General features: G+C 29.1%; 1 long non-coding RNA gene across 1 annotated transcript in view; it reads left to right on the top strand.

Moving 5' to 3' along the window:
* Positions 1–8,582, top strand: part of LOC148226431 (uncharacterized) — a 383,830-nt gene extending 375,248 nt beyond the window's left edge. The window contains exon 4 of the long non-coding RNA XR_015812220.1: positions 8,325–8,582. This is a non-coding gene — a long non-coding RNA (uncharacterized LOC148226431). The remainder of the gene's footprint in view (positions 1–8,324) is intronic.
* The last annotated feature ends 3,046 nt before the right edge of the window (positions 8,583–11,628 follow it).

The following is an 11,628-nucleotide window of genomic DNA, read 5'->3' on the forward strand; positions in this document are numbered from 1 at the left end:
AATTTTTATTTTATTTTTATTTCTAATATATATCAGTATTGACTTTTTACTCCTTTTATCTTAGGTATTTTATAAATGTTTTTATTTTTTGTAAATTGTTTCAATTTAGAAATAATAAATACATTTTTCTAAGGGTAATTTTTGAGTCCCCTAGTGATGGTCGACAATACCGCATTTTTTTTTTAAAAAGTATTTTCAAATTTCAAAAAAAAATTGGATTTCTAGAAACTCAAAATTCGGATCATAATATCTAGGTTTTCTTTAATAGGTACTTTTGGGATAATTATTTCACTTTTTTTTATTAAAATTCTGTTAGAAAAATATATTTTATATCTTTGAAAAAATAAGTTCAAATGAATTACTTACTTACTGCATAATCAACCATGTACTTAAAAATTAAGAACACCATTGTCATACAAAATATTAAATATGTATTATTAGAAACTTTACAAAACTGGCTAGGTACAAAAATGTTTTTTAATATTTTAAAAATAAACTAAAATAAATCTTTTTCATTAAAAAATACGCAAAAATTAAAATTCTTTTTTTTATGTCCATTAAAGAACTACAATATATAAATCAAATACAACTTATCGTAGTATATTATTTCTTGAAATATCTTAACCCTTTGGACGCGTTAATCAAAAATAATATTTAATTGTTTTTTTTTTTGCAAAATGCAAATTTTACCTTTATACTGCGTTTAAATGTTCTGATTTTTTAATTTTTATTTATTTAAAATTATATTTTATGTTTATTCACAAAAAAAAGTTTTTTCTTGAAAAGCATTTTTTTACTGATTTTTGCGTAAAGAGATAAAAAAATCAATTGGGTGACTTTAGTCGATTTCCGCGTTCAAAGGGTTAATATAAAGCATTCTGTGTACTTTTAGGACATTTATTTAAATTTTAAATTCGAATAATATAGATTTTTCTATAAGAAAATTCGAATAATAATTCCACTATAAAAATCCAAATAATCAGAATTTTTGAACTCCGGATTATTCTTATTGCAATCCGTTGTCTTAATTTGTATTAATGTTTAAATTAATTTCTCATATTGCACTTGATCAAAAGCCTTCTCTAAATATTTTAAATATATATGTATGTCCATACTTTTTTTGAGAAAATTTTTTGAAGTAGTGAGTTCATCTTTTACTTCAAAATTTAATATTCACTGATTCTCAACCAAAACAATAATCTAAAATTTATTTATTAATTTATATTTAATATATATATAAATTATTTTCGTCGCTTTCTTTCGCGCCTCTCATACATCGCATAAACGCCATAACCCATTGCCGTCGGTGCTTTTTTCCCTCCTCTTTTACAACTTGCCTTTTATTGAGCATAATTACAGTCTCGCATTATAAATAAAGTACAAATGTGGCAGGACTGGTGTAATAAATAAAACTGGTTAATTACAGCTGCGGGTCACGCTTGTGTGAGTCGAGTCGGCCGTGGTGTCGGTGTTGCAAACGTGCATCGTGCACTTTGTGTGCAACGCAACAACAACGCATCCATTACACCCAGCTACACCCAAATCGTATATTAATCATGCACAGAATCCTAAGTCTATTATAGCATCTCATTATATGACCTAGTGAAGAGGTAGTGAGGAAATTTCATGTTATTACATTAAAAAAATATTATTTTATATTCATTTAATTTTCAGGGTGCTATAGGCAATTTATTTTATAATTGTAACTGTATTGGGCAAACAGTTTGACCTATAAAAGCATCACTAACAATTACACAGTATGTCTAACAGAAAGTCTATGTAGAGAAGATACCTAGATCAAAATTCAAAAGCTTCGCCTGAAAATTCAACATAATGAATTAGCGGTATCTAGACCCATATACAATAGATTTATATGCTGTTTTTTAAATCACATTTAATAAAGAAGATATATATTTTTTAATGAAGGTATAATAATAATGAATCAACTTCGCATAAGTTCACATTACGCGTCCAGGAATTTTAGGCACTATATAGTTTTTTTTTTACCAAAAAATTGGTAAAAATTAAATTTTTTTTTTAAATAGCGAAAATTGCATATTAATAATTTTACTTATGTATAGTAAATTATTTGTGTTCTGCAATTAAATTTTACTGTAAAGCGTAAATTTAAAACTAATTACTGACACGTTGTTAATTATTAACAATTATAACAACTTGCTCATTATCAATGTAAATTAATTCAAAAATAATCGTTCATCAATCAGTTAAATTATCAAATGCAAATTATCGCAAGAAAGATAATGATAATTCGCTCAATAACTGATTATTACAGGTCGTAAAAATAATAAAAATATCTGTTCTAGAAACTTAATCATACCCTTTAAACGAAATAAAGGTCAGACGCACACGTTATAATGTATCGTTCAACGACTGCAATTTATTTATTATTATAACAGCGTTATTCATTGAAGTGTTTAGTATGCATCGAATAATTAAAATAATTATCCATTACAATGCGATTGAAACGAAGTTGCATATAAAAAATAATTTATTTTATTACCTTCAAGTATTAATAAAATTAATTAAATTAATACCAGTGCGCCTCTGCTGGCTTCATCATCACTTACTGTAATATACAGTCGACAACTGGAAGCGCTAACTAATTTATAATTCAATACACGATTGAAGCTGGCAATTTTTTTATCGGCCGACAACCAGCGAGAATGCAGCCGTCATAATGCTGAATAAGGATTTTATTAGAGAGATCTCTTCACACGGAGAAGTAGATTGCAATCTCTCTATTCAATTCGAGATGCTGTCACCATTCTTTCGTGGTTTAAAAGCCCGTGATCTTCAACAGAGAGACATGGATATTATATTTATTTTTGGATAGTTTTCAAAATTCTTTTATAAAAGTTATTACTGATCGGTAGAATAGAAATTGGCATATTCTGAGAAATTTAGAGACGATGCAAATATAATACTATTTAGTTCAATTTTAAAATAAATTACAATACTTATGTTGTATATATCTATTTTCAGCATAATAATATTTATCCAGTTAACAGCAAAAGTGAAAATTTTTAATGAAAAATCTTTTGATGGTTCACAAAACTTTGAAGGCTTAGCGTAATATTTCCGTAGCTTTCTTCTTCTTGTACTCGGTTTACAGTATAGGCCATCAATACAGCTTAATGGTGAGACGTTTCTTGACCCAAATTTGATTCACAAATTTAGTCAGTATTGCTGCTTTTCTAAAGTTTATTTTTGATCTGATTATTATGACGTCATAATTTCCTGATCTTTACAAATGCACAAAAGTGTGACATAAAAAGTGTTATAAATTGTGATGCAATAACTCCAGACCACTTGCAGTATTGTCAGCTCCTATAAAATTATTCTAAACAAATATCCATAGTTACGTAAATAAAGTAGCGTCCTATATAGTGATTAAAAAAACCTTCGACATTGTCATAGGTTATTAGTAAAAAATGTCAGAACTCTGTGGCTCAGATGATTTGACTAGATTATTCCTATATTTATTTGGGCGTTGCTGATTTTTAAATGAATATATCACTTCTTCATGAGCTTCATAGAGGTCTAGTCTAGGCCCTCTGCTATTTTCATTAATGAAAATTAATACGGCACTTACAAATTTCAATTTTTTTCATATACCGATGATTTAAAATTGTTAAGATGCACTCAATATGTATACTCTTTCTACAGAGTGATTTGGACTCTATGAAGATAGGCTTTCATTAACCGTTTGCCATTTAGTGTCGGAAAATAGCATAATATGTCATATTCCCGATCTCATTCACGATCAGAATCTTCATACGATCTTGGTCATCTCTTTCTGGCTAAAGAAACTATCATAAAATACCTCAGAATCACATTCGTGAGGGTTAAAAAGTTAAGGTTCTCTCTATATTTATACATCTGCATTAACATCAGAATACTCTTAAAAGTTCTCTCTATAAAAACTTATATAAATATATTTGTATATTTAAAATTATAAATAAATAGCTGATATGTATATTGAAAAATATTATTGCTACAAATATGCACTCTATTTCAGCTATAACCGACACCATGTGGTGTTTTAAATGGGGGGTGGAAAATGAGCTGATGGAGAGTAGAGATACAAAATATATATATAAAATATTAATAATATAAATATTATTTGTAAAATATCAGTATATTATTGTTATCTGTAAAAACAATAGATTACTAAATATAAACATTACAGTACTATACTATAAAATATATTTTTAATCACTGAAAAAACGAATTGAGAATCATCTGGTTAACCCTATGGTTGCCAAACTCATTTTTGTGGAATCCTTAATGGCGAAACCTGAATCCTCTGTTACAATTTCCAGTTTTCTTCTGTATACCGACGATATAAAATTGTTGAGATGCATTTAATCTGTTTCAGACTTTTTATCTTTACAAACTAATTTAGATTTCTTTGGAGATTGGTTTTCATAAATTGTCTGTGTGTCTGTCTTTCATAAAGTGTCGGAAAGTGGCATATTGTGTCATTTTCTTGATCTCATCAGATTATTCCTACGATCTCCACTAAAGATCTGGAATCACTTTTGATATCAAGTTTATTTTCTTTCTACACGTAAACGATCTATGCAAAAAACTTTCAATATGATCTGTCAGTTATTGTGTCTTTTATGATACATTACTTTATAACATGTTTGAATCAGGGTCTATAACATTTCCAGAATGAGCAAAACTCTCTCCTAATCTAAGAAAATATAAAAATATTTTCAAGATACCTTTGTATTATATAAGGATATTTGGTTATTATCCGTTCTTGTATCCCAGCGTCGTTCTTTTAAGAGCGTAAGGATATGATTCACTGACTTCTCACATATAGTTATGTGTCGGAAAGTGCTGTTGATAATCCAACTGTTTCCGAGGAATTCCAGTTTTTAATTCCGAAACGTCTTCGAGTCATGATTGCGTCCTCTTTTGACGCCTGTTAGAACCAGAACGTCTGCACTAGCCGACTCGCCTATGGCTTGCGCCATTGAGCTCCTAGCAATGCACATTTTACTATTTAATGTCAGCCGCGAGAAACTGGTCCGGTATAATTTGATTTTATTATTTTATGATTTTTTATATATTTTTTTTTGTTCAATTAATAATATGTATTACATTTTGAACATGGTGGCGTATTAAGATTTGTTAGATTACGATGGTCTTAATTTAGATAAATTAATAAATAAATATCGGCTTCAGCTATTTTAGCTAGAATTGTCAAATCCGACGTTATCATCGAATAGTAAATCTGATATTACATTTTTAATGGGTTGTTGGGGAAAATAATTTATTTATTATAGTATAATCGATATTTATATAGTAATACTAAAAAGTTAGTTATCAAGGGGCTAAATTCCGTCAATAGCGTTAATTGCGCCAGAGAGGAAATTTTTGTTTCATACCTCCAATCCATAATACCTTTTTTCATAATATTCTACAATTTAAATTCAACTTCACTGCAAGTTAAACCTTACAAATAAAAAATATTTTAAGACGAACGGTGCTGTTTATATTTCTAAAACGATAAAAGCACGATTCTAATTATATTTTTAAAACGTGTCACAACACATTGGTATGATGTAAATACGTACAAATTTATAGTGACTTGAAAATTCATTATTACTACCGAACTGTCAGTTTCTATTTGTAATCAAAACATTTGCTTCTTGGGTCCTGTTTTATGCTTTAAAAAAATGCAATTAACTCATTGCTGTTTGGAAATATATTTATTTGATTGTTGATCGCTTTCGCGCAATCGCATAGCACAAAAAACACGTGTTATAAACGTCAATAATTAATCATATCGACATTGCAAAGGAAATAAATAGATTGCTATTTCGTCACTAATGCATTTTTATAATATTTAATCATTTACGTTATGGAATGGAGTGTTTACGCCCCCTACAATTAACCGAGCGTTATATAATGCGATACTGCTGAGTTGTTATTTTTTTAATTGCGCCGTTTCTCAATCAACACACAATGTGTCACTGTCGATTTTTATACAGATAATAACCACTTTTAATTATGAAGCGGAATGAAGATAAATATAACTGCTGATTAATGGGCGTAGTTAAAGTTAAATACAAGAAATACGCAATAATTATTATAAATCTAACAGATCACTTAAATAAATATCTCATGATACAATGATAAATATTTTATTAAAAAAATCATATTGTCAAGTGATTTTTTGATACTAAATTGTATTATATTCATATAACTTTATTATTAATTCCTGCAAAATAATTTATGTTCGCCGAACCATAATTATTTTATGTTATGCGCGCACATTGTACATTACATACATTATAAGATGTCGATGCAACTTTTCATTCTAGACAACATGTACTAAGATCGTGTCTATGTACATAATTCACATTGAAAACGATACTACACAAATTAACGGATTGCATTAATACCTCTCCAAGTCATGAATTAATTCAACGTTAGATATCATGAATATTCACGTGTGCCTTTTCAATTTTCTATACGTATAAATATCCTATATATATTCGTGGCACCTACTTAAAATGCTCAATTTATGCTGAATACATTAAGACGTGTCTCGTTCAATTTAACACGCTGACAGTTTCCTTGTAATTAAGGGTGGTTCAATTACCAAAACGACTACACACGGTTATTAGTGAATTTATGTCCGCTCGAAACACCTAATGGGGATTACTTATAAAAAGCGTTAAATTTAAAAAAAAATGTTGCTGTCCGCTAATTATGGCGAATATGTAATAAATATGGTAATTTTTAGAATGTATAATGCACGTTAAAACTTATGGGTGCTATAAATGTTTATTGATCGAATATGAATTCGTATAATGTTTAATTTAATGTCATATTGAATACGATATTGTACCATAAAATTTATAAATACGAGCATTGGTTAAGAAGTGCCGGACCTCGTTTTGTTAAATGCCAAGACCTGCATTTGCTGTCGAGCAACTGTGATAGTTCCACTTGTATCTACCAAAATTTCAGAATTTGCTAAATACCTTGACAATTCCTATCTTACTTAGCAGATAAAATTTTATACTACATATAATAAATTCTCACAAAATTTAAAATAAATATCCAGAGAAAGTTTGTTAGCTCTATGTTTACCTAAGATGCAGATGTTTTGAAATACATATGTAAGCTACTATTTTCTTGCTTACTGTGAGAGTATGTTCATATACTATATGTCATAAAATTGCTTTAGGCTAACTATTAAATTATTTCGAAATATTATATACGTATTCAATTCCTAGTAGTGTACGTTGTAAATCTACGCCGAGGAAAATTATACTGTGGTTTCATCGATCATTATTGTACAAATATATCTTGAAAACACTATTTATTTTCTGATATTGTATTTACTATTTATTATTATATGTAACTACCTAGAAATAACGACTTTAATTAAACTCCCTACTTAAGCCGATGATTCTTCTACAGTGAAGACATACCTTTTGGAAAATAATTTTCCACTCTCTTTTATTAATAGATAATGCTCTTGAAGACGACTTACTAGAAGAATTCAGGTAAATTAAAATAAAGTTTCATCTTTTGGAAAATAATTTTCCACTCTCTTTTATTAATAGATAATGCTCTTGAAGACGACTTACTAGAGGAATTCAGGTAAATTAAAATAAAGTTTCATCTTCTCAATACCACAGCATCACTCCAGTCGATAGATCAGCGGATCATTTCGAACTTCAGAAAGCTCTTAAGCAAATCACTATTTCAGCGATGCTTCAAAGTGACCAAAGGAATTTAAAAAAAGTCATTTTCACATCGTGAGCTGTCTTAAAATTGTAGATAAAGCATGGGGTGGGTTTACCAAAAAATCCCTTATTTCTGCTTGGAGGAAACTGTGGTCTAATTGCGTTGCTGTATTTGCATTGTCGATGAAAATGTGTCAATGGAGGAAAACGATATTCAAGAGTTGGTGGAGGAACATGGGCAGGATCTGAACGTCAAAGAACTAATAGATCTGCATCGCGAGCAACAGTACAAAAAAAAAGCGATTGTCATTTGATAGGTGTCTAGTTAAAGGTCCTCTAAAAGAGAAATATTTTATTTAGCTATCAGTGATTCCGTTATAAATATATTTTTTTAATAATAATAATTTATAATAAATTGTGTAGCGATCACACAGATGAGCACGTTTGAAATGGTCTTTGTCTCAAAACTTGCGTTACTTCACTGTGACCAAAATAATAATCCATCATTAGGATTATTATTTATACAAATAACACGAGTTTTTACAGTAAATATTCTCCGTCATTGAGAGAAAATTTCTTTGTCACCAGATTCACCAGCAGCCACTCGAGGAGACATACTGTCATGGGCGCTCACATCACTAGAGGAACTCCTTCATATTGAGCACCATCGCAGCAGATAGGGATCAACTTCCGTTGTACATTCGCTGCCACGCCACATACTAGACATGGACATCATCCCTGCGCCAGCTTTTCCAGCCCCGCTTGGAGTAAGCTTCTCGCCATGTTTAGTCTGTCGCAACATATGTAAATAATGTAATAAAACTCCTTTAGAAAAAAGGCATATTATTTGTTTGTTTAATTCGGCGATGGTTAATTGCTTACATAAATATGTATAAACCTTTAATTCAATCACGATTCAACAACAGAGATTCGAAAAGTTAAGCTCATACTTGTCAAAATATCACGACCAAATCGCCTTACATTATATTATTATTAGATCCGACTATTGAATGCCGAAACGTGCGAAGTTTATCGTCGGCTCTCGTATAATTTGCAAGCGCCAACAAGCAACTTTGCTTGTTGCACAACTGTCGGGCCGATGATTTATGGCTTCCTGGTGCATTTATAATAAGGACTTTGGAAATAATATATTTGCGATGGAAATTGCACTCGCATAAGTGCTAAGCACGCTCGAATGCAGTCACCGACTGCCTATGCGCATACATAACATTCAGGATGAACGCAGTGAATATATATGCAAACAGGCTATGCCGCAAATCCTTGCGAATGATTTTCAATCAAAACCAATAATTGAATCGGGTCCTAATTGAAAATTAATTCAACTGCATATGGAGTAATAATATTCGTGTTGAATTTAAATTGTGTTATTAAAAATGTCGAGCCGCGCCTTTGCTTAACGCTTGTGTCATTTAACGGTCATTGCTTATTTATTTTATAATATTAGTCATCAATGATGACTATAGATTAGTGCCTTCTTACGTAGTGTCTTAGCAGAAATATGGTGATTGTGAAAAGTTAAAACAAATATTTGTTAATTAAAATTTAAACCTTTCAATTTATTATGTAATATTTTTTGTATTAACCGTTGTAAATCAACGGATAATATACTAGCAATATTAAAACTAGCACGATACACGTGTATCTAATTAAGGGGTAATATAATCGTAAATAATTCAATATGAATGCATTAGATTTACTGCGTGAATATAATCCTTAACTAACGGCGTCTAAGATCAACTGTATCGGGCGTGGCTCGAAACTGTGGATATACTTGACAAAGGTAAGGGGTTTCTCGGAAGCCTTCATAAACGCGTGACTAATCGATTTTTTATAATCTAGTCAATGCTTTCTTTATATTATAAATACTATATATTTTTTTTGTTGAATACATACAATATATTCTTTTTGAGCTGAAGTGTTTCATTATTTGAGAATTTCCTATACCTTATATATACAACCTAGCTCGATTCGATTAATCATCACTTAATTTCAATCTCCCAGACACGACAGATCGATAGAAATTTAAAAGCATGAAGGTCCATATAAGATTTGAACCCAGGTCACCACTCGTCTAATGTGCTTGTAAATATTTTTTAGAAAGGTCTATTTACGCTTTCTAATCTTTCTCGAAAATCAGTTTTAAAGTGGTTCAAGAAACGTTGGAAAACGGTTAAAAAATTATTTCAAAAAACTTTAATATCTTGTTTTTAAAGCAATTTTAAACAACATATAAAATTTTAGAATAATAAATGGTTTATCTGAGTACGCCATTAAATTAAGTTGCTTACACAGATAAGAGTGTGTATGTATCGATAAAACCGCATATTAGGAATAAGGTATAAACACTAAAGCCTACAAAATACATCGTAGTCTGCACAAAACTAGCATTTTTGGTTATTTGCCAAACTTATTAGATTTTATATAGGTTTATCTGACATTAATTATTTTTACAGAACATTTAAAATCGTTAGAAAAAGTATTACTTGCTTTATATGATTTCTCTATTTAGAGTTACTTGAATAAATATAAATATATGTTTGTGCAAAGTTAAATAAATATTTGATTGTGTAATATATACATACATAAAAAAATAATGGACATAAAGGAAAATACATGACAAAAATGAGTAAAATAGTGATGACGATAAAATATTTTAATTATGAACATATCTAACACATATATTATAATCTTTGTGTGTTTTTCTTAATTTCTATTTCTCATTTTTCCTATTTCAAAAAGAATAAAGATTGAGAATCTCTTTGAATTATTGAAAAAACAATAAATTTCATAGTGAAAATTTTATAACGTAACTGTTGAAAGCCCCCATACATTTTTGTAATCTGCCGCTCCCACGCGAAGCATCTTTTTTTTTATTTGATTATTAACATAGTTCTTCGATTACCATAGCAAAGATAAAACCAATTAGAGTAGTTGAGAAAATCGTAAACATTTTTTTACCAATAAAATACTTCCAATCCCTATTAACCCCTACACTCAGAAATTTGTATTTTGTTAATTATAATCTCAAAAATCAGCAAATTTTATTTTAAATTAAATTTGTTTGAATATTTTTTTATTATCTTACAACGGCTTTATTTTGTTATATTGCTGCATAAAAAAGGTGGGTCTATGCCAGACGTTTTTGAGTAATTTTTAAGAAGTACAGTGACCGGGAAGTGGTTAAAAACTTTCAAGAAAGCATGCATATTTTCAAGCACCTGGCGCAAACTAACCCCTTCTTATGCAGCAGTATAAAAAATACTGCGGTTGTAAAACATTGAAAAAAAAACGTAAAAACTTAATTTTTAACAAAAAAAGCACCATAAATTTTTTTGAAAAATCATAGAATTTTTTCGAATAATTCTCGATTATTAATTTTTAATTACTATGTTGCAAAAAATACTAAATATAGATGAGAGTTTAAATTAAAGCTTATTTACTAGCAGAAGTATGATTGACAAATAAGAGTTGATGGATATTTGGTAAATATTTTTATGAATGACTTATGTTTTAGTATTTATATATAAGTTGAAAAATATGATGTACCTAATAGGTATTAAACGTGTTTATTGGTTTAATAATAATAATAGGTAGATAGGTATATGAAAACGAGTACGGCCAAGGGAATATTGTACATTGTATTATTGCATAAATATAAAATTAACGCGTTTTAATAATGTAATATATTATATAAACATATTGGTATATTAAGACCTAAATTTTTATTTTATTTACTATTTCCATATTCTTTTAGTTGTATGCTTTTTATGTCTACTAGATAATAATATAGCTAAATAAAATAATATCTACTTAGAAATTTAAAATTAAAAATTCACTTCAGTTTAACCCTGAACTCACATCTACCATAGCT

This window comes from Plectrocnemia conspersa, unplaced genomic scaffold, assembly GCF_051122295.1.
Source record: "Plectrocnemia conspersa isolate PC_06_02 unplaced genomic scaffold, ASM5112229v1 ptg000014l, whole genome shotgun sequence".
Lineage (NCBI taxonomy): Eukaryota > Metazoa > Arthropoda > Insecta > Trichoptera > Polycentropodidae > Plectrocnemia > Plectrocnemia conspersa.